The sequence below is a fragment of the Schistocerca piceifrons genome, chromosome 7, assembly GCF_021461385.2.
Source record: "Schistocerca piceifrons isolate TAMUIC-IGC-003096 chromosome 7, iqSchPice1.1, whole genome shotgun sequence".
Lineage (NCBI taxonomy): Eukaryota > Metazoa > Arthropoda > Insecta > Orthoptera > Acrididae > Schistocerca > Schistocerca piceifrons.
Window position 1 is genome coordinate 254,636,316 of NC_060144.1, and position 21,215 is coordinate 254,657,530.

Here is a 21,215-nt window from a genome sequence, read left to right on the forward strand (position 1 = left end):
ACCATACAGTGACGGAGAGTTGATTAAATTATGCACGATGAAGTTACCATTGAAATACCAGCAATCATTAGTAGATCGCGGAGGCAATGACGTCGAAGCATTTAAAGGTATTCTAAGGGAACTAGAGTTCATATTTTCGGAAGATGACGCAAGAAAAAGACGAAGCGCACGTGAAAACGAAAGCAAAAAGCAGTGGAATCCACAAGACACAGTACGAAGAAACAATAATTACGAACTACGTGATAACTTCGCACCAAGAAACGACAATAGAATTCAACAAAGAACCGGTTATGGATTTAGATGAGAATATGGCAATAACTATAATTCACCCAGGAACGGCAACAACTATTACAGAGGGAATAACGAAAACCGGAACGGGTATTGGAGCGCCAATAGACCGAAAAATTATCAACAAAGAAACCAATATCAACAAGCGGAGCAAGAAAAGCGAATACAGATAGAAGAGGTGGAGGTAAGACCACCAAACCCCGAAAAACGTTCGAATTGACAGCTAAGCGCCCATGCCAAAGAGAATGACGCACCGACCCAGGACAATTGTAGCACTGTGAACAGAGATCTAAAAACCTTATCACGAGAAGAGAAGAAGGAAGAAACAAATCCGCAGGGACCAGATGAAAACGAAGACAGGAAAATAACAATATCGTGTTGGGACGAAATTAATTAGGAGAATACTGACGAGGAAGATGAATTACCAGAGGCATGCACAACGCATGTAGGGGGAAAGGACGAAGTAACGAGTATTACAGAGCTATGTGAGATGGAAACCAGGGAAAGCGAATTCAATGAGGATAATACGCAGTCAACAGAAGTTGAAAATAAGTTACTAGTGGGCACTCAACCCAACGTATATAATGAAGGAAGTCATGAAGCGATAATTAGAGCATTTAGATGCGATTATGTGGAAGTAGCGACGAAGAAGGAGAAGATAGACGAGGATGAGGAAAAAGTAGAGGATGTTGATGAAAGCGTAAATGAAGGAAGAAATAGAGAAGAGAAAATAAAAGAGAGAGAAGTAGCAGTCGAAGCTTATCCTACAGAAAGTTCGAATTCACAAGGGAAATTCCTGAAAAGACTCATGTATGATTCAGTGGAGGATTCGTTGATGCAAGAAGAAGAAGAACAGAACCAACCCTTTCAAATTCAACCAATTGTGAAGGCCATGGTAAAGCATATCCCAGTCAATATTGTAATTGATAGCGGAAGTGAACTGACTGCGATCTCAGAAAATTTATTCATGCAGTGTAATGCCAATGAGGAATTGCCAGTTCTGAAAACACGTAAGATTAAAGTAAGAGGTCCTATTAGAAACAATGCTGCGGAAGTTACGAGACAAACAAGGTTAACTCTTTCGTGTCAAGGTCAAAAGATCGAAGTCAACTTCATGATTATACCTAAACTATCTATAGATTTGATTATAGGTGCAGATTTTTTAAATAAGAGATGAGCGATAATAGATATGGGGAAAGGTAGTGTAACATTCTGAAATGTCACACTTCTCTTTGAGCAAAAGCTAAAATTAGAAGAAATACCCATTATAATCAAACAATTAAGAATGACGTGAGATAAAGAGGATGAAGAATTAGAATGTGATCCACAAAAGGAGGAATCGCCTCAACTCATATTAGAAGTCCATAAAGAAATCGACAAAATATTGCAAGAAGTTCAACGTATTTCAGAACACAGTAAAAGAGAATTAGAGGGTATTTTACGAGATAAAGCAGAGGTATTTTTACCTAAGACTGGCAGTATTAAACACTTTCAGTACAAGTTTGAAGTAAAACAGGCAAAACCTTAGGACTTCACCATGTGAGCCATATCAAAAAGTTTGAAGATTAATTTTGTTACTGGTAAATAATCAGCACAATATTTCAAGTTTATGTTGCAGATAATATCGTCAAGAGAAAAAAGAATGAAGAGAGAGGAAGGTGGGAAAAAGAAAGTAGTTTCAATAAAAATAAAAACAAAAATGAAATGATACCATAGATTAACGTGAAGGGATAAAACGTAGTTAGTCTATCAGCATGAAACACTAAGATGCTATACACCACGACACTACATAAAAATAAAAAACGAATTTGAGGATTCTTGTAGAAGTTAAGACGCAAAATATCTTAGAATTGTAACATGGAGAGGGCGCCGAAATTTATAAAGCTTTTTAAAAAGGCGTAAAACAATGTAGGTACTAGACATATGTTAGATGATTATAAGTAAAACTTTTTGTAAGAACCATTGTAAAAACTCCAGCAGAGACCAAATGCAACGACCCACAAGTTGCAACGCGAGAAGTATCAAGAAAGAAAAGGACATTATTAGCAAGACATGATTCCAACAAGGCAGAAGCATCGAGAGAAGGGAAAGGACAGCGAGACCAACAGAGGGCCCTTGTATTGAAAGTGGGCAGTAAATCTGCCCACTAAGTGGAACCTTGCTGTGACAGTACACAGAAGGTCAAGAGGGTCTTGGGACGCCCCGACTCAGCGGAGCGAGCAAAGAATGGCCCAACAAGAAAACCGCTTGGGCAAGCCACCACTGGCAAAAAATACATGTAAAAGTCACAATACTGCTATTAAACAGCACGCTGATGAACGAAACTGAAGAAAACTTCCACAAAGTAAAAATGACTCACCCAAACAATTTATCAAACTGTTACTAAGAGGAAAACTTCAAAGTGACTAGTTATCAATAAATATTTCCATACCGTGCCCAGAGAAGAACCAAGAATTAAGTAAGAAGCAGAGAAAAAGCAGGAAGAACAGAAGTTGAAGATTCGCAAGATTGAAACCAAGAAAGAAGATGGGTGAAGAATAGACGACATACCTTCCCAAATCCCTATCCTATTGCAAACGAGTCGTCTGCAAAGAATTACTACAAAAAAGCGACCGCTTTCAGCGACATATAACGATGACCTTCATGCATACGAAGCCAGTAAACCACGAGATTCTGCACTCACAGATCCATTCCATTATAGGACCTCCACAACAGCAACACACACTTGCAAAGCCAACAAGGAATGACGAACAAGCTGTACATCAAATACTTGCCCACATCCATCTCGCTCAAGTCCATCACCTTCGTGCAAAAACACTCGATAAAAATAAGTCATTAGTTCTGAAATGGACAGTACATAAAGATCAAAAGTAAGGCATAATAAACACTAAAACTATATGCCACTTATTTTCTCATCATAAAAATAAAAGAATAACTATATTTTACTTATTTTCTCCTTATAAAAACATAGAATAAAAAATGATCTTGTTGGATGTTTTCCCTTTTTTTAACATTTGTACCATTTGTTAGGATAATATCTCAATACTTGTGTATGTATATTTCTTTGTCAAAGCAATTCTTGGAAATAATTCTTATTTGTTAGTGTAACAATGTTGAAATGAGTGTCTAGAAACAAAATCATTTTACTTGTACATGATATTTAGAAAATGTGTTAGGAATAGATTTTACTTAATTACTACATTTATAAAAAAAAATATTTCTAAGAAAATCGATGTGAAAGACTCCTCACTTTCGATAACAAACTTCTTAAAAAACAAACTTCACACTTAAATAAAGAAAGAAAATAACTAAAAAATAATAATTATAACAGAATAAAAATATTCTTCTCTTGTCAATGTAAACATATTTTTGAGAATAATGTGGAAGAATATAAAAATATAAATTAGTAATACAAACTAGCATAGAACCAGGGTAACATGGCTGAACAGTAGGCAACAAAATTTAGTTAAAAGAACAATTTTTGACTCACTTAGACAATGATTCAATCATTGCCTAACTTCAGTGCAAAAATTAAGTTCGAAGGGTGGTGATATGTAAGGTGTCAGGCAAATCCAACACCTTCCATGAAAACCCTGATATGATAAGCAAATCCAGTAGTATGTCACATAGCTCCGAATAAATCGTGACATTAAAGTAACCAAAGTAATACGAGTAATGAGTGAGCAAATGGAATACCACGGACTAACACAAGAATGCCTAAATGCATGTCATACCCTCCCACCATGAGACAGGCGCAGTTCCTAGGGGAGAAACGAGAACAGAAGCCTAGAGCAGAACCGTGTTAAGCTAAAAGGCCCTACGATAAGGAATGGACACCCACATCGCCAGACAACCACCAGGGCCACCGCCCAGCCAGAGCCCTCCAGAAGAACAGTAGAGATCTTACGATAACAGTAAAAGGGCCACACAAGCTGCAAGTTTTAGTGTGAGACTTTTTCGCGTCTCTGTTAAATTGCAAACGTTAAAAACATTGCCCCACCACGAAAAGTAACCGCCAGGACTACCCCCCAGCCCATGTTGAAAGATAGAGCCCTCCAGAAGAACAGTACAGATTACGATAACACTAAAAGGGCCACACCAGCTGCAAGTTTTAGCGTGAGACTTTTTCGCGTCTCTGTTATGATGCAAACTTTAAAAACATTGCCCCACCACAACAGGTATAACGTTTTTCATTGGATAGACAGAATATTTGTAGGCGGAGCTTAAGATTAACATTGAGACCCTGATTGGTCAGATGAAAACACAGCCAGATAGTTTTTTTTTTTAAACCAACTTCGGTAAATTGAAATAAGGAGAAGTTAGGAAAGAGTTGCTTCTGAGACGGCGAGATGCATGGAGCTGCGCCGGCCGCCGCCCCCTGACGAACACTGACAAGGTAATGAACGCACGCAATGCCGCATTTTTGAGTGCATAAAGCTTCACTCAGAACTGCAGAAGTCTCATCTGTTACATCCCCTTTTTACGTAATACTAGTGTCGATCGTCAATTGAACCTCATGGTATTCACATTTGCTACATAAGTTAAAATCTGAAACGCGATGATTTTTCTGTTATATAATTATTGAGAAGCCACATCAGCCACTGTAATCTACGACAAGTTAGATAAGTAATTAAAGACAATTGAGGGTCACTGTAGACCATTTTGATAGTTTTCTCTTTTGTGAAACTTAACTTAAACCTAGATTATAGGTGTGATATGGCATAGGTCATCCTTCGAAGCATTGTAGAACTTGGAAACCCATTCAGGGAATATTCGTCGACATTTTTGGTGAATGCAGTTGGTTTTTATCATCCTGTATTAAAACATTTCCTTTTATCAATAGTGCAATTTATAAAAAATGTTTTGTGAGTAGAATAAAATTTCCAATGGTAAACTTAACTGCTTTTTCGACTTTATTTTACCAGCTAACTAAAAATAGGAAAGCCTTGAACCTTTTCCACTAAATTTAGTTAGTATTAAGATGCTTTTACAGGGAGTGCTGTGAAGCTGATGCTGAAATCATTAAGTATTTGGTTATATCATCGCTAGTCTCACTGAACTCTTCTGAACTCTACCTGTCATGTGTGGTTTGGCGTCTCCTTACCAGCAACAGGTCACAGGTTCAAACTAGTCAATTCCCTAAAAAACACTCTCAGAGCGTCGTTGCGCGAAAGTGGTAGGGAGACACGACTTAGAACAAACAGAAACCACGCAGAATGTTAGATTGCATGCAAGCTTCACGAACTGTTACGAATTCGCTATATACAAATAATACCTAACGCACCTGGGATTCGGTGACCATATGTTTAGAGATCATAAATCACACTAAATATAAGCCTAATTTACAAAATTTTCATGAGTTAAGGGTTTGTTCCATTCTAAATGAAACATTCAATTACGATAACCATAAAAATTTTCAATACCCAAAAGATTCCATGGTATAATATAATGTATCGTATTAATGACAAACATTTTTTCTTACCGCTCAATATTTGATAAGATCTGTGATATCGCTTCAGAAACATTTTGTTAGTAATCCTATGTTAGATCAGTAGAAGATAAGAGTGAGTGTCACTACGAACAGAAAGATTTCTCTGTTGGTCAGTAATTTTTGCGTATAATTCACAATGTAATTTAATAACAGCTTCTAAAATCCAGTGTAGCTCTACTCCATGTTGCACGCTTTTACTCCACTCCATTTTTCACTCAAGACAGAAATTACTGAGGTTTTTTTTTTTTTTTTTTGTTTTTTTACTGTACGTCGTTCTATAGTGCCTACATTTTCTTGGTAAAATTTGTTCCCAACTCCATACATTCATATTTGATACATCTTCACTGGTATGACTTCCAACAAATCGATTAATAGAAAATGAAGGGTACCTAACATGGGCCCACTGAAATATAAACACTGCCTGGACATGAAACTTCCTGGAAGATTAGAACTGTGTGCCGGACCGAGACTCGAATTCGGGACCTTTGCCTTTCGCGGGCAAGTGCTCTACCAACTGAGCTACCCAAGCACGACTCAAGCCCCGTCCTCACAGCTTTACTTCTGCCAGTATCTCATCTCCTCCGCCGTACACGGCAGTAGCATGTTGAAGATAGGGGCGGCATAGAGGCTTTTGTTGTCCTGATGCGCACGGAATTACTAGTTACCATGGTAATTCCCAATGAGCAAACTGTGGCGACTAGCAAACAATAAGACTATAAAAGGTTTCTCTCAACAAAACTGAACTTCTGATGTTTTAGGAGGCACTCGGTTAATCTACCGAAACAGTATCTCAGCTGTGAGTTTGTGTGACCAAGTCGCTGTACTAACCACGGAAAAAAGCATGTTGCCCATAGGACACAGGACCTGCGAAACGAAGACAATCTCGGCACGCTAAGAAAGCCGTCTACTGTCCAGGGAAATGTTACTTTATGGAGTCGCCAGAACAGCATTAATTTCTATTTTTCAAATCGATTAATTTGACAGGCACCAGTATCTTCTAGTGGCTGACAATGCGTGAGGCACCGTTCAAGTTTCAAAATAACCAATTTTGTGAAATTTGCTAATTTGTTAAGCAAATGTATGTTTCATAACAATTAATGAAAAAGGCCTATAAGCATACTTATCATACTAGGTATTAGCATCTCTTGCCTCCCCTCACATTAAAGATAAAATTATAAATAAAAAATTAGCATTCGTTAATAAATTCAGGTTTCTGTGTTGTTCATGGCCACAAAGGCTTTGTATTCATTCTTAATAGATAAAAATCTACCACTCCAAGACAGTGTGGCATCATAACAAGTGAAAGTAGATAAAGCTCTCTTCGAAGAGTCGAAGACTGTGATTCGCACTGGAGCTCGCACGTGTTTCCTTTTGCCGGTGGCGTGCAGCTGTAAGAGCCGTCCCAGACGGAGCCATTCCATCTTCTTTTGTTTGATGGCCAGCCATCAGGCAGCCGTCGGTGTTCTGACAGTTTCTGATTGGACATGTGTTATACGGTCCGATAAAGGACGTTTCTTACAATACGATGCGATATATATCTCAGATACATTTCTGTGCTGAAATCCTGGCGAAACATTCCGTTTAGGAGTGACAACTGTAAAAAGTAGACGGAGTATTTTTCACAGAAAAATGTATTGAAGGCTTTCTGTTATGGATTACGTATTATTTTCTGATCAGACGAAGCGGATAAAACCATACAAAGAGCGGTGTAAGGTATTTCTTGAATTTAATCGCTGTTTCTATGCTATGATCTACTTCTTCTCAGTGGCGATCCCAAATACATCGTTATTCTGTAAACCGCAGTATGTATTAGTTGACCTGCGGGTTGGTAACCTGTCCACTTCTTTCTATGACCTCGCTTGTCTTCCTTCAACCTCATTCTGCAGTTGTGATATCAACAGAAGTATACAGCGTGGTTCTTGCTGATGTTTAAATACCCTCGAGGCGACGTAGATGACGCCGAAGCGGGTAATTTAATATGAGACACGCGGGATCGCGTATGTCGGGAAATGAGCCAAAAGTGGATGATAAATGTTGAACACTTGACGTCATCAGATGATGTACCTCGCCGCACGTGCAGCGGTTGAGCCAATCAAACTGTCGCACCTGATCATCCCAACCAAAGTCAAATATTCACGTCGGCGTGGCTCTGGGCCTGTGTGCACGACTTCAGCTCGTGGGGCTCAGGGTTCGAGCCTTCCGTGTGGCAGACAGAACGTTTATGCATTGCGTTACACAATTACGTGTTTACATTGAGGTAAGATTCACTGCGGTCTCCACTGGTTTATTGTGCAGTACACTACAGCGAAGAACTAGCTTGTTGCATCACAAATAATTGAGTATAAGCTTCCGAATTACATCCCTACCGTAAATGATCAACGATTTCTTTACTAAAAAGCAGACAGTAAACAACAAAGAAGAGAGAGAAAATGGAAACATAATCTTTTCTTTTGTTCTGCGTTTACAACAGATCATATTTACCAAATGTGTTCAGAGAAAAAGCAGCCTAGCGGAGCGATATGCAGGTTACCTGCGAGGATAGATTCAAGCCCAACAGCCGCAGGTGCGGCGAGGTACGTCACCAGGTGAAGTCACATGTTCAGCATTTTTCATCCACTTTTGTGATATTTCCTGAAATTCGCGCACCCACGTGTCTTATATCAAATTACTTGTCTCAGCGTTACCTTCGTCGCTTCGGAGCTTTTTAAACTTTAATCAAAATCACCGTGTATAGTTGGTGTTTCGTTAGACATGTCCGGGGTATGCAGCTTGTCTTTTTTTTTAGCATTCCTAACTCTTTTTGCTTTTTGTGTACTCATTGTAAACTTTGTTGTTAGTCATTCTTGCTGTATACGGTACTGTAGGCATAGTTGGTCGTTCCAGATTTCAAAGACTTCCATCTTCTTTGATGTTGGCACATTTAGTAACCATCCATCAGAATCGTATGGAAGTGCAGATGAGAAGTATCACATTACAATCTAATGTTTAGGTCTAGTTCTGTACTTCTGATAATTTCCTTAAGTGTTATGAAAGCCTAAAGAGCATTTTATTTGCGACATTTTATCTCCATGTCTGATCTCCTATCTTCAAAGTCACTTTGTAAGGTTTTGAAACTTGATTCCACAGCCGCATTAAAGATCTATAAGGAAATCATTTTCCTGTGTCAGGATGTTTCTTATTTTAAATAAAAGCTTTACCTTACTGGCGCTTGGCGAATTTGGGCCCCCCTCGGTATTGTCAAGAGACATGACATCAAAATTATATTCATCCAGTGTACCACAGTATACACAGCAGAATGAATACAAAAACATTTGATTGCGTGTATAACAAGAATTCAATCAAAGCAATACCATGTATTGGCACATCTTGTAGGCACATCAACATTTTGCGTAATTCTTGCAAGAGAACTCTTTCAAAGAGATCAGAAAAGTCTTGAAATAAAGACACACACATGGGGTAATCTACATCTTTAAATGAAAATTTGTGTGATATTCATTAATAAAGCTCAAAGAGGCGAAATTAGGTATCACAAAAATAGAGGATTTCAAATAGAAACATCCCCATTCAGGAAAACGACACCAGTCATTCTCTCAGTGCTATGTGCCATTATATGCTTCCAATCTACATCCAAACTCTGCGAATAACTATAACAAATACGGCACAGAATAATTTTTGTGAGGAAAAAATATTGTCATTACTTCTCGTTCCTTTCGTAGTTCTATGACGTCTTCTTCGACCGTCCTCGGCGCGCCATGTCCCACTCACAGCTACGCGATTGCTGCTTTTAAATCTGCCTCCAGTGCTACGCCAGACGATTTCACTCTTCCATGGTTCGCGATCTATGATTGGATGGGTGGGGCAGATGAAAGGGGGGGGGGGGGATCGCCACGCGCCCCACCAGAGGACGCGGAATTGACATGAACTCACTGCCCGCCACTCTGGTTGGCTGGCGCAAATTTGTAAGCATCTGCAACCAGAGCTTTTCCCATATTCAGTACATCTATACACTTATCAGCATTAGTATGGAGGACTACAACGAGAACATTTTATAGATGTAGTACAAACTACTAAAGATTTGTAATATTAAGAAACTATCAGAGACTAACAGCCATCAACAGTATTTGCTTCTATCAAGTACTTTACTCTCTTTATAATTGTCAGCTTCACAGAAGAGCCTACACTAATTCACTGTTATATGTACCTCAGTAATTAAGTGTACTTACTGTAAATAAACGTATTAATAGGTTATCTTTTTGTACATGTCTGATTATCTTTATTAGCCGCCTCTACTACCGACACATTACGTTTCACCACCGGAGCCAGGAAAATATGATTGCTTGTAAACCCCTGTACGAGCTATCGTAAGTGTAAATCTAACTCTCTGCCAGAGAGAAGTACAGTGACACGAAAAAGTCATTGTTACTACCCAGAAAAACTGCACATTTGTGACTCATGGCCCAGAGCGTGACATTTTGCAGTCACATCTCTTTCTCTTCAATGATAGTTTAGATATCTAAGAGTCGCACGGGGTTAGCTGAGCGGTCTGGGGCGCTGCAGTCATGGACTGTTCGGCTGGTCCTGGTGGAGGTTAGAGTCCGCCCTCGGGCATGGGTGTGGGTGTTTGTCCCTAGGATAATTTAGATTAAGTAATGTGCAAGCTTAGGGACTGATGACCATAGCAGTTAAGTCCCATAAAATTTCACACAGATATCTAAGAGGATAAGTAGTTGTGCACTACCTGATGTGACCTATGTGACTGCAGACTTTCTCAGCGTATTCCAGTGATGAAATCTTCTCGGTTGATCACGTTTCCACGACTTTCGTACCCATGACCTTCAAGCAAAGTGTTGGAATACTGTGTTCCACGTGTCTATATAGTCTATGAAGTCGCTCGACCAGTGACCACTTCTGCAGAAGGGCCTCCTGAAATGGGGTGCTGCATTGGTGGCGGGGGGGACACGACGTGATCGGTAGTGGGGGAAGCCGGCGCGGCCGGTGGTGGGGTGAATGCGACCGGACCGTTGGTGGGGGTTCACGGCCCTGTCCTGTCACGGGATCGAGTGCTGGTTACTGACCAATCTGTCTGGAGAAGATGAGGTCTTCAGAACGGAGCATTCCTGATGTATTTTCTCAATTGCAGAATCCCACACTACAAAGTGTTGGAATACTGTGTTCCACGTATCTATATAGTCTATGAAGTCGCTCGACCAGTGACCACTTCTGCAGAAGGGCCTCCTGAAAGGGGGTGCTGCATTGGTGGCGGGGGGAACACGACGTGATCGGTAGTGGGGAAGCGGGCGCGGCCGGTGGTGGGGTGAATGCGACGGGACCGTTGGTGGGGGTTTACAGCCCTGTCCTGTCACGGGATCGAGTGCTGGTTACTGACCAATCTGTCTGGAGAAGATGAGGTCTTCAGAACGGAGCATTCCTGATGTATTTTCTCAATTGCAGAATCCCACACTACAAAATGTTGGAATACTGTGTTCCACGTATCTATATAGTCTATGAAGTCGCTCGACCAGTGACCACTTCTGCAGAAGGGCCTCCTGAAAGGGGGTGCTGCATTGGTGGCGGGGGGAACACGACGTGATCGGTAGTGGGGGAAGCCGGCGCGGCCGGTGGTGGGGTGAATGCGACGGGACCGTTGGTGCGGGTTCACGGCCCTGTCCTGTCACGGCATCGAGTGCTGGTTACTGACCAATCTGTCTGGAGAAGATGAGGTCTTCAGAACGGAGCATTCCTGATGTATTTTCTCAATTGCAGAATCCCACACTACAAAGTGTTGGAATACTGTGTTCCACGTATCTATATAGTCTATGAAGTCGCTCGACCAGTGACCACTTCTGCAGAAGGGCCTCCTGAAAGGGGGTGCTGCATTGGTGGCGGGGGGAACACGACGTGATCGGTAGTGGGGAAGCGGGCGCGGCCGGTGGTGGGGTGAATGCGACGGGACCGTTGGTGGGGGTTTACAGCCCTGTCCTGTCACGGGATCGAGTGCTGGTTACTGACCAATCTGTCTGGAGAAGATGAGGTCTTCAGAACGGAGCATTCCTGATGTATTTTCTCAATTGCAGAATCCCACACTACAAAATGTTGGAATACTGTGTTCCACGTATCTATATAGTCTATGAAGTCGCTCGACCAGTGACCACTTCTGCAGAAGGGCCTCCTGAAAGGGGGTGCTGCATTGGTGGCGGGGGGAACACGACGTGATCGGTAGTGGGGAAGCGGGCGCGGCCGGTGGTGGGGTGAATGCGACGGGACCGTTGGTGGGGGTTTACAGCCCTGTCCTGTCACGGGATCGAGTGCTGGTTACTGACCAATCTGTCTGGAGAAGATGAGGTCTTCAGAACGGAGCATTCCTGATGTATTTTCTCAATTGCAGAATCCCACACTACAAAATGTTGGAATACTGTGTTCCACGTATCTATATAGTCTATGAAGTCGCTCGACCAGTGACCACTTCTGCAGAAGGGCCTCCTGAAAGGGGGTGCTGCATTGGTGGCGGGGGGAACACGACGTGATCGGTAGTGGGGGAAGCCGGCGCGGCCGGTGGTGGGGTGAATGCGACGGGACCGTTGGTGCGGGTTCACGGCCCTGTCCTGTCACGGCATCGAGTGCTGGTTACTGACCAATCTGTCTGGAGAAGATGAGGTCTTCAGAACGGAGCATTCCTGATGTATTTTCTCAATTGCAGAATACCACACTACACTAAACTGAAATCCACTGTCATAGTGAACCAGATTGTTGTGCAGACGTATCTGCACTGTCTCTTTGACAATGAAGTCCAAAAAACAGTTGGTGCTGCATAGCTTCTTGGTTTTCTTCCTCTTCTTCAAATTAGGAGATGTGTTCCTCGCTGATACTACATTCTGCTACGGCAGACTTCTATGTCGTAACGTGCGTTCTTGAAGTGCTTCTTACGGTACTGTGAAATACATTACTGTATACTGCATCCCACATTCGAATTTGATACTGTAGAAAACCGGCGTCTGCAGTCCTAGCTGATCTTTGGTAGAGCTGAGAAGATGTTGGGTACTGAATATCATAGAAACGTTGCCCCAACACGCCACCTTCACTTGGATGATCACCTGAGAGGATTTCATCCCTTCGTGACCTGATTGCTGTGCTCAGTCGAAGTACCTTTCCACAAAATTTAATACCTTTTTGTATATCACACGTCGATGCACCCCACGGGAGAGAGGACAACAGAATTTCAACTTTCTGTGAGATGCCGATACCAGTCATGTGTGATCTGGCAGACCCAATGAAAGAAGCCCACTGAGCTATGCCTCAGTACCTTGAGTGCGCTCTACCGCCACAATATAGGATGAACAGTGGCAGCTACTCAGACCACTCGAGCTCGGGGCCATTTCACTACGAGATGCGGCGTAGATGCCACGTAGATGCCCGTGGATGCCGCCTAGCCACGGTTCCATCATCGTTGTTGCAATTATATGAGCTGGACTCTGTTTCTTGCTGTACTCTCTGTAATGAGTCTTCATACGTTTGGAGAAACAAAATTAAATCTTCTGTTTGTTGTGTTAACTGGTTAGCTAATCATTTCTGTTCTATGACAACAGCTGCCACACCACTCTGTAACCCATCCCTCCTTACCACTGCGTACGAAATGCTACAAAACACTAAGTCCTGTAAATAACAGTGTGTGAACAGTAATCCCCTTACATGGATGGACTGTGTGGAATAGCTTTCCCAAATTTCGTCGAAATATCGATAAGTACATACGGCCCTAGCAAGCAATAGCGTCTGTGAGTTATGACAATAGTTAAAAATGTATCTGTGGTCATGCCCTCGAGCAGCTTTTATGAACGATTATTCAGGTCGGTCGCAAGAATTTGACTTTGACATAAGAAAGATGGTGGTGTGAAACGGTTCGAAGATTAATTAAAATGTTGACCAGATCGCTCAGTTAAAATCAGTGGCTTACAGTATTCTGCAAGGTTTCTACAAAGTTAAAGGTGTGGCACTTTGGGAGCAACATAAAAATTTTAAGAATTCGCTGCAGGCCGTACAGTCGACTCGAGCGGAATAGCAGACGCTAAGCTATTTTAACTTTAAAAATGCACTCATAATAAAATATTTTCTTAAAAATCTAATCCCCTGTTCCACCCCTTTAGAGGTTTCATTTCCAAAAACAATGAAACACGTATTTCTCTATTTGTAAACGAGAAATCAAATACCAACGTTCATAGATGTAGCTTTTAAATTACTTTAGTAGTTCTTTAATAACAATATATTTTCAAAAAACGCTTGCACCCCCATGGGATTAAATTTCCAAAAATGTTGAAAGATATATTTCTTTATTTCTGACCGATAAACCAAACACCAATTTTCGTAGGTCTATCTTCAGAATTGCCTTAATAGCGAAATTTTCGAAAGAGTTCCTCACCCCCTTAGGAACGGAATTTCGAAAAATCCCTTTCAAACTATAGTATAAGATCCACACCTTCTCCAGATTCCAAGTTTCTAGCCACACTCAATCAGAGCACTACCTTCATATATAAAGATGTATAAAAATTAAAATTTAACGTCACAGAAATAAATAAAAAACACGTGTGTCACTATTTCTGGAAACTAAATCCCTATTGGGGGTGAAATGGGGGATGAAAGATTTTTTTGGAAATATTTCACTGTGCAAGTATTTTTGAAGCTAAACCTATTAAAGTCTGTATTTGGGTTCTCTGTCAGAAATAAAACATACACATTTCACGGATTTTAGATATTCTACCCCTAGAGGTGTGAAATAAGGAGTTCAACATTTTATGAAAATATTTCGATGCTAAAGCGTTTTTAAAGCTAAAGCATTGAAAATTGCTGTTTGGCTTCTCGGGTAGAAAAATTCTTGTTTCATTGTTTTTGCAAATTCAGCCAGTAAGCAAATGAAATTGGGCCACACTGATTTACTGACTCATTATCGCCCAGCCCAAATCACTAAGGATAGAAACTTCAGGTTTCGAGAGGGAGTGGATCTTATGGTGGCCTATAGGCATTGTTTAAGAGGGATACATGTCAAAATGAAAGTCCTTGTCTAGAAAGCATATCTGCAGATATAGTCCAGATCTGTCATTATTAAAGGTGAGAACATCTCGAAAACGCCTAAATATATTGCAGATTTTCATTTCTGGACCTTACAGCAAAGCTATTACGTGAAACTGCTAACTAGTAAACAGATATGCCCCTCGCTGTTGTGTATGAGAAACAATACTGTGGCGCATGCCTTTGCTATAGGGTGCAGATATTAAAATCTGTAATATATTTAGATGTTTTAGAGATGTTGCCACTTTTTTTAACGACAGTTGTGGCCTGTATGACCAGATATGCTTTTTCATCGAGGACTTGTATTTCATTCCAGTCCGACGTATTTTGACATTTATGTAAGGTAAAGAATCATGGTATCTATACACTGTTTTTCACTCTTACCTTGTTTAGTACCATTGTAACTTATACTTCTATTTTTTGTTCAGGTTTTTGTACTTGCAAACGGCCTAGGGCCAAAATCTGGACCATATAATAATAAAATGAAAATTATTATAGTCAAATGGTGGCAGCATCATTCAAAAACTTACAATGACTGTGGCTCCAAACAAAACAGAAATTACCATGAATCCCATCCAACATTAATGGGACCAATCGGAAGGTCAACTCAAGTACAAAACTCTGCGTCGGCCACACTTTCGCGATTATGGACGGCTACAGAGACAGTATGGCACATTCCGTGCAAAAGGAAGTCCGACACGGTATTAGGAAGTATCTCATGTCTTCTGTCGCCTCATTATAACATAGAAATCTCATACAAAAAAAGTAAGAGTGTGGTAACAACAAAGGCGCCTGTACGATGTAAATTAGAAGTGGGAGTATGTGAACTAAACAAGTGATAAACTTTAATTATCTAGGGACTGTTATCATCAGCTATAAATATTTAAACATGGGAGTGAAAAATAAAGCGACAAAGGCAGTAAGGGTAGCTGGATTCCAGCAAATTCTGTATGAGACATAAATTTTTGACAGTTGAGGGGAAAATAAAAGTATATGAAACAATACTGAGTTCTGTTTTGACGTATTCAGCAGAAACTAGAGCAGAAACGAAAAAGATAAAACAGAAATTATTGGCCTCGGAGATGGAGGTACTAAGACAGATCTAAGTGTAACCATGTGGTACGAACGAAAAAATTTGTCGATAAGGGAGCAGACGAGAAAAAGAAACTGGAAGGATGGTGTGGAAATGAAGGACCCCAAAAGACTAGCTAAATTTTGTAAACAAGGACAACCGCAAGGGAAACGGCTACCCTAATGAGCACTCAAGAGCTGGGACAGCAGTTGGTCCAGGGCATCCATGGAATGAGGCAAACAGGGCAACCTTAGTCAGCAGAAGAAGAAGGTGGCTCGTTCTGATTTAGGTTTTCCGTTATGTTCGTAAATCGCTCCAGGTATATCCAGGGATAGTTCATTTGAATCGCCGTGCCCGATTTCCTTCTCTATCCTCGAGACAATCGGAGCATATGTCTCGTCTATAACGAGCTCGGTGTCGACTTGACGTTAAACCCTAATCTTCCTTCCCTCCTGTCACGACCTCCTCATGCGACAGTAGCACTTGAGCCCTACGTCCTCAATCACCCAGCAGTACAAGGCACGAGGAAGGCGGCTTAGTGGGACTACGGGCGAGCAACAGGTCAGCGTGGTGGACGTCGAGTTGGGAAGACAGTTCAGAGGAAGCGACGCCGACTGCGAGCAGGAATTTCGCGGTAGTGTTAACTTCGTTCTGTTCCCTGTGTCACAAGACGTTGGGGCCTGATTCATACCGCTCACAAAGAGGAGCATATTTCCGCTGATCGTCTTTGCTGTACTCGTAACTAAATACAAGGAACAGTATGAATTTTATTCATGATCGTTTCACTCGTAGCATTTCAAGCTCTTAGGTTCCTGCCTAACCACACGCTTGGAAATCTCAACATATTCGGAATGAAAGCGTGAAATATTTCTTTCATCCTCCGTTTTATGATCAGATGGAAATGTAAATGACGGTGAATATTACACAGTACACATACATCGTAAGGGGTAGTCAAACGAAAACCGATATCCGGCACAATGGGACCATGGAATGGTTCCATTCAAAACTAATAAACACATGCGTTAAGACATTTATTCCAATGGGACACGAGACCATCAATTCCTGTTTCGTAGAACGCGGTCGGCTGCTGACGGGTTAACAACCACACTAATTCAAGCAATTCCTTGCCTTTCTTTAGGTCGCCAAAAATGAGAAAAATCACATGGTGAATAATTCGGGCTGTACGGAGGATGTTACACTGTTTCGCAACCAAGTCGCTGAAGTGTAGCCTTCATCTGACAGGCATTGTGGGATGCTTCCGTATGACAGTATTCCTCGTCATTTCGACTTGGTGGCGCGTTTCAATTGCTGCAAAGTGTCTTCATAGCACTACGCATTCATTGTGGTTCCAAGCTTGAGGAACACGACGAGCAGAGAGCTCCTGCAGTCGAAGAAGAATGTTATCACGATATTAACCGAAATTTATGCCAAAAGTTTTGGATTTCTGGGCTGGCGTGACGCGGCATGTTTCCACTGCCGGGTTTGCAGTTTGCTGTCCTGCTGTTGGAATGCTATCGGATGAAATCATGTTGCTGCACGATAGCACCCTCCCCCACACTGCCAGTCTTACGAAGTCTACGCTTCAGCGATATGGTTGGGAAGAACCGCAACTTCTTTGGCAACCTGAAGAAAGGAATGCTTGGATGTCGGTTTCAGTCCGACGAGGAAGTGCATGAGCAACTCTTGTGCGTATGCACTGTGCGCTTCGTGTCGTGTTCTGAAGCTTCCTCAAGTGAAGCACTAATGTTTAAAAGACAGTCCTCTACTTTACCGAAGTTTACATTGAATTAGCCGAATGCGCCATCCGGAAGTGGGTAGCGTTGCCTGATGTCTGTATCGTGGTTCACTTTGGTTGTGGGGCACTTTTCCTGTAGAAGTCAGTGATTTGAAACATTGCTTCAGTTTCCTTTAAAATACTTCTTTGCTTTAATTTTTGCCTTTTATCATCTTTTATTTGTATTCCTGTTGTAACTTCATAACAGGCACATGTCTTGTTTACATGGGAAGTAGGACAACAGATCAGTTTTGTTGTTGTAGTAAAGTTATGTATCAAAAACTACTCAAAACCCAAAATCTCAAAAACTATTCCTTATTCAAGACAACCGGCCTCTACGGTTTAGTATCTGTCCACCATATGTAGACAATGTGCCACTGTGTACCGTATTTGTATCATGTAACAAGCATCTGTAAGCAATATGTATATGGACAGGGCCTTTTAGACAAGATGCTGTGTGTTTTTAAGTATTTTAGCGATGACAAATATTTATAAAGTGCTGAGTTTATTTCACTTGACATCTTATGCATGAGGTTCAGCATAAAGTGAACTTGTTTTACTAGAAAAAAAAATTTTAACATCGCAAAATGTCAGATAATAGTGTTGAACCGGTTATCTCGAACAAAAAATATTTTGTGCGATCTCGGCTATTTTTAAAAATTAAAAAGATCGCACCTCAATATTCTCATGATGAGAAAATTCAGTCATTGTTGTGTTGCCTAGGAAATGGTACATAAGCCCCCAACATATCCAGCTCTTTTACTCCATATCCAAAATGCTGTTGCATTCCTACAAGCGTATAGAACATAGAATGGCTAGAGCAAGAAAAGCGTATCTACAAAGACATATTCATTAATATCTAACGTATGGTAAAATACTAGGAATTGTTCCCTGAAGGTACTTGTATGGAGTTCAGCCTTTTATGGAAGTGAAACTTGAAGATAAGCAGTCCAGATGAGAATATAATAGCACATACTGAAATGTGGTGCTACAAAATAATTTTGAAAATTAGAATATTAGGTAGATCGAATAACGAATGAGGAGGCAAAGAAACTTACTGGGGAAAATGATATATGTTCCAAATTCGGCTAAAAGAATGGATTTGTTCATGGGACACATCTTGAAGGGCAAAGGTATTGTCAGTTTGATAATAAAGGTAGTTTAAGGGGGGAGGAGGGGAGACAGTTGCACAATGAGACCAAGTTTATTTACAGTAAGCAAATTGAGAAGGATGTAGTCCGCAGCAGCTCTGCAGATATGTAGAACCTTCTACAAGAGGGGCTAGCGTGAAAAGCTGCATCAAAGCAGTCTACGAACTGGAGACCACAACTATTACTATCTGAATACACTGCTATGACTCATCTATTTTTTATTTCGCCTTTGTGCAGCTTCTATTTTGGGTCGGCTTAGTTAATTTAAGGGGTGGCCGGATGTCACTCATGTCGCCTTCTCTTCCACTCCGCTTTGACCACTTCACTGAAATCTCACTCCTGCACCTTGAAGACTGAATACCTTTGCAATACTATTAGATCAGCAGAAAAATTTGCTTGTTCAGACAGCGCATTTATCTTAAGTAAAGGGATACACCACTGTAAGCCAAGACATTTGCAGAACACCTAAGAGAAGAACACCGCAAACCAACCAATAGAGAAGAAGACATGAAAATAATTAGAATCAACGATAAAAAACACCTCCTAACACTGCAATAAAATTACCAGACACAGAAAACCAAAGCGGAAAGGAAAACCATGTTGAATGATCAAGTACATATACCAAACAGTTCATTGTATACGCTAACAGATAAAATAATAGAATAACGCTACCGAAGAGCAGTAATTTAATAATTACATCCAATATAACAATAATACCACCCAATAACTTTACACTGACTTATCCATGAAGCCTTCCACAGAACACTGAAACGAAAAATCAAATCAGCTGTTACCAAAGGTTTCAACCACTCCCAAACAGCTAGTACATTCATATAACCACCTTACAACTGAAACAATCAACCCCCCTCCCCCCCAATCTTCAGCTCACTCGCTCTCTCTCTCTCTCTCTGTCTCTCTCTCTCTCTCATACACACACACGATATAAACATCATGAATAGAAGTTGGTTTTGAACATATACTTCGATAGGTTCGCAACAAGTAGGTAAACACACAAAAGAGGAGGAAACACGTAATGAAGTTACAATATTTACATTGTTAAAAGCCGGCCGAAGTGGCCGTGCGGTTCGAGGCGCTGCAGTCTGGAACCCCGAGACCGCTACGGTCGCAGGTTCGAATCCTGCCTCGGGCATGGATGTGTGTGATGTCCTTAGGATAGTTAGGTTTAACTAGTTCTAAGTTCTAGGGGACTAATTGTAGTGACTTGGCAAGACAGCCAAGCCACTCATAGGTAGCCGAAAGGCACGCGTTAAGGTCACGCAGGCTGGCGTGAGGTCTGGAACATTACAAGGAAATGAGAACTTAGAAAACGGACGCAGTTGCTGTAATACTTAACTTTAATCCACAATTGTAGAACATCTCTCTTGACTGTACATGCTTTAAGATAAATATCAAATGCTATGGCGCCTTGCTAGGTCGTAGCAAATGACGTAGGTGAAGGCTATGCTAACTATCGTCTCGGCAAATGAGAGCGTAATTGTCAGTGTAGCATCGCTAACAAAGTCGGCTGTACAACTGGGGCGAGTGCTAGTAAGTCTCTCTAGACCTGCCGTGTGGCGGCGCTCTGTCTGCAATCACTGACAGTGGCGACACACGGGTCCGACGTATACTACCGGACCGCGGCCGATTTAAAGGCTACCAACTAGCAAGTGTGGTGACTGGCAGTGACACCACACTAATGACCTCAGAAGTTGAGTCCCATAGTGCTCAGAGCCATTTGAACATTGTTAAAAACACGGTGTCCAAAGAAATAATTATATCGAGTGGCAAAAGTATAATAGTACACCACAATAATAGTACACCACAAAAAAGGAGTAGCGTGATGAACAGCGTGAATAAGGTTGGAAATCAAAATTGTGCTTATATGTCGGTAATAAACTGGTAGTGCGACCTCCAGACCAGATGAGAGGAAACGCAGATCATAGCAAATAGTAAGTAATTACTTTTTTACATCAAATATCGCGACGTGAACTGTTTGATAATCTAAAATTAACAAAACTCTATCGTTATAGATCCCACTGATGATGTCTTAGAGAACGAAAAGGCGAAACGCGTCGTGAAAATGTAAATCAAGTGGCAGCACGAAAAGGCGGTTTTATTTACAAAACAGGGAATATGTACGTTTTTGGTCCTATTGTGGCTATATTTTGTTTCCTCGCGTTAGCACAGCTCCCCTCTTAGAAGTTGATGAGGTCATCATTCAAATGTCTCTCGTGTTAAGAAGCGCAATGGCCCCTACCATTGTTTTTGGGATGGGCGACTCGTATTTTAAGCACATACACGTGCGGTTCTGAGCGTTAGAGGTGAAGCACTTCCTTCTTGAGAGGTTTCACGATGGTGATCCAGTTACTTCACATAAATAGG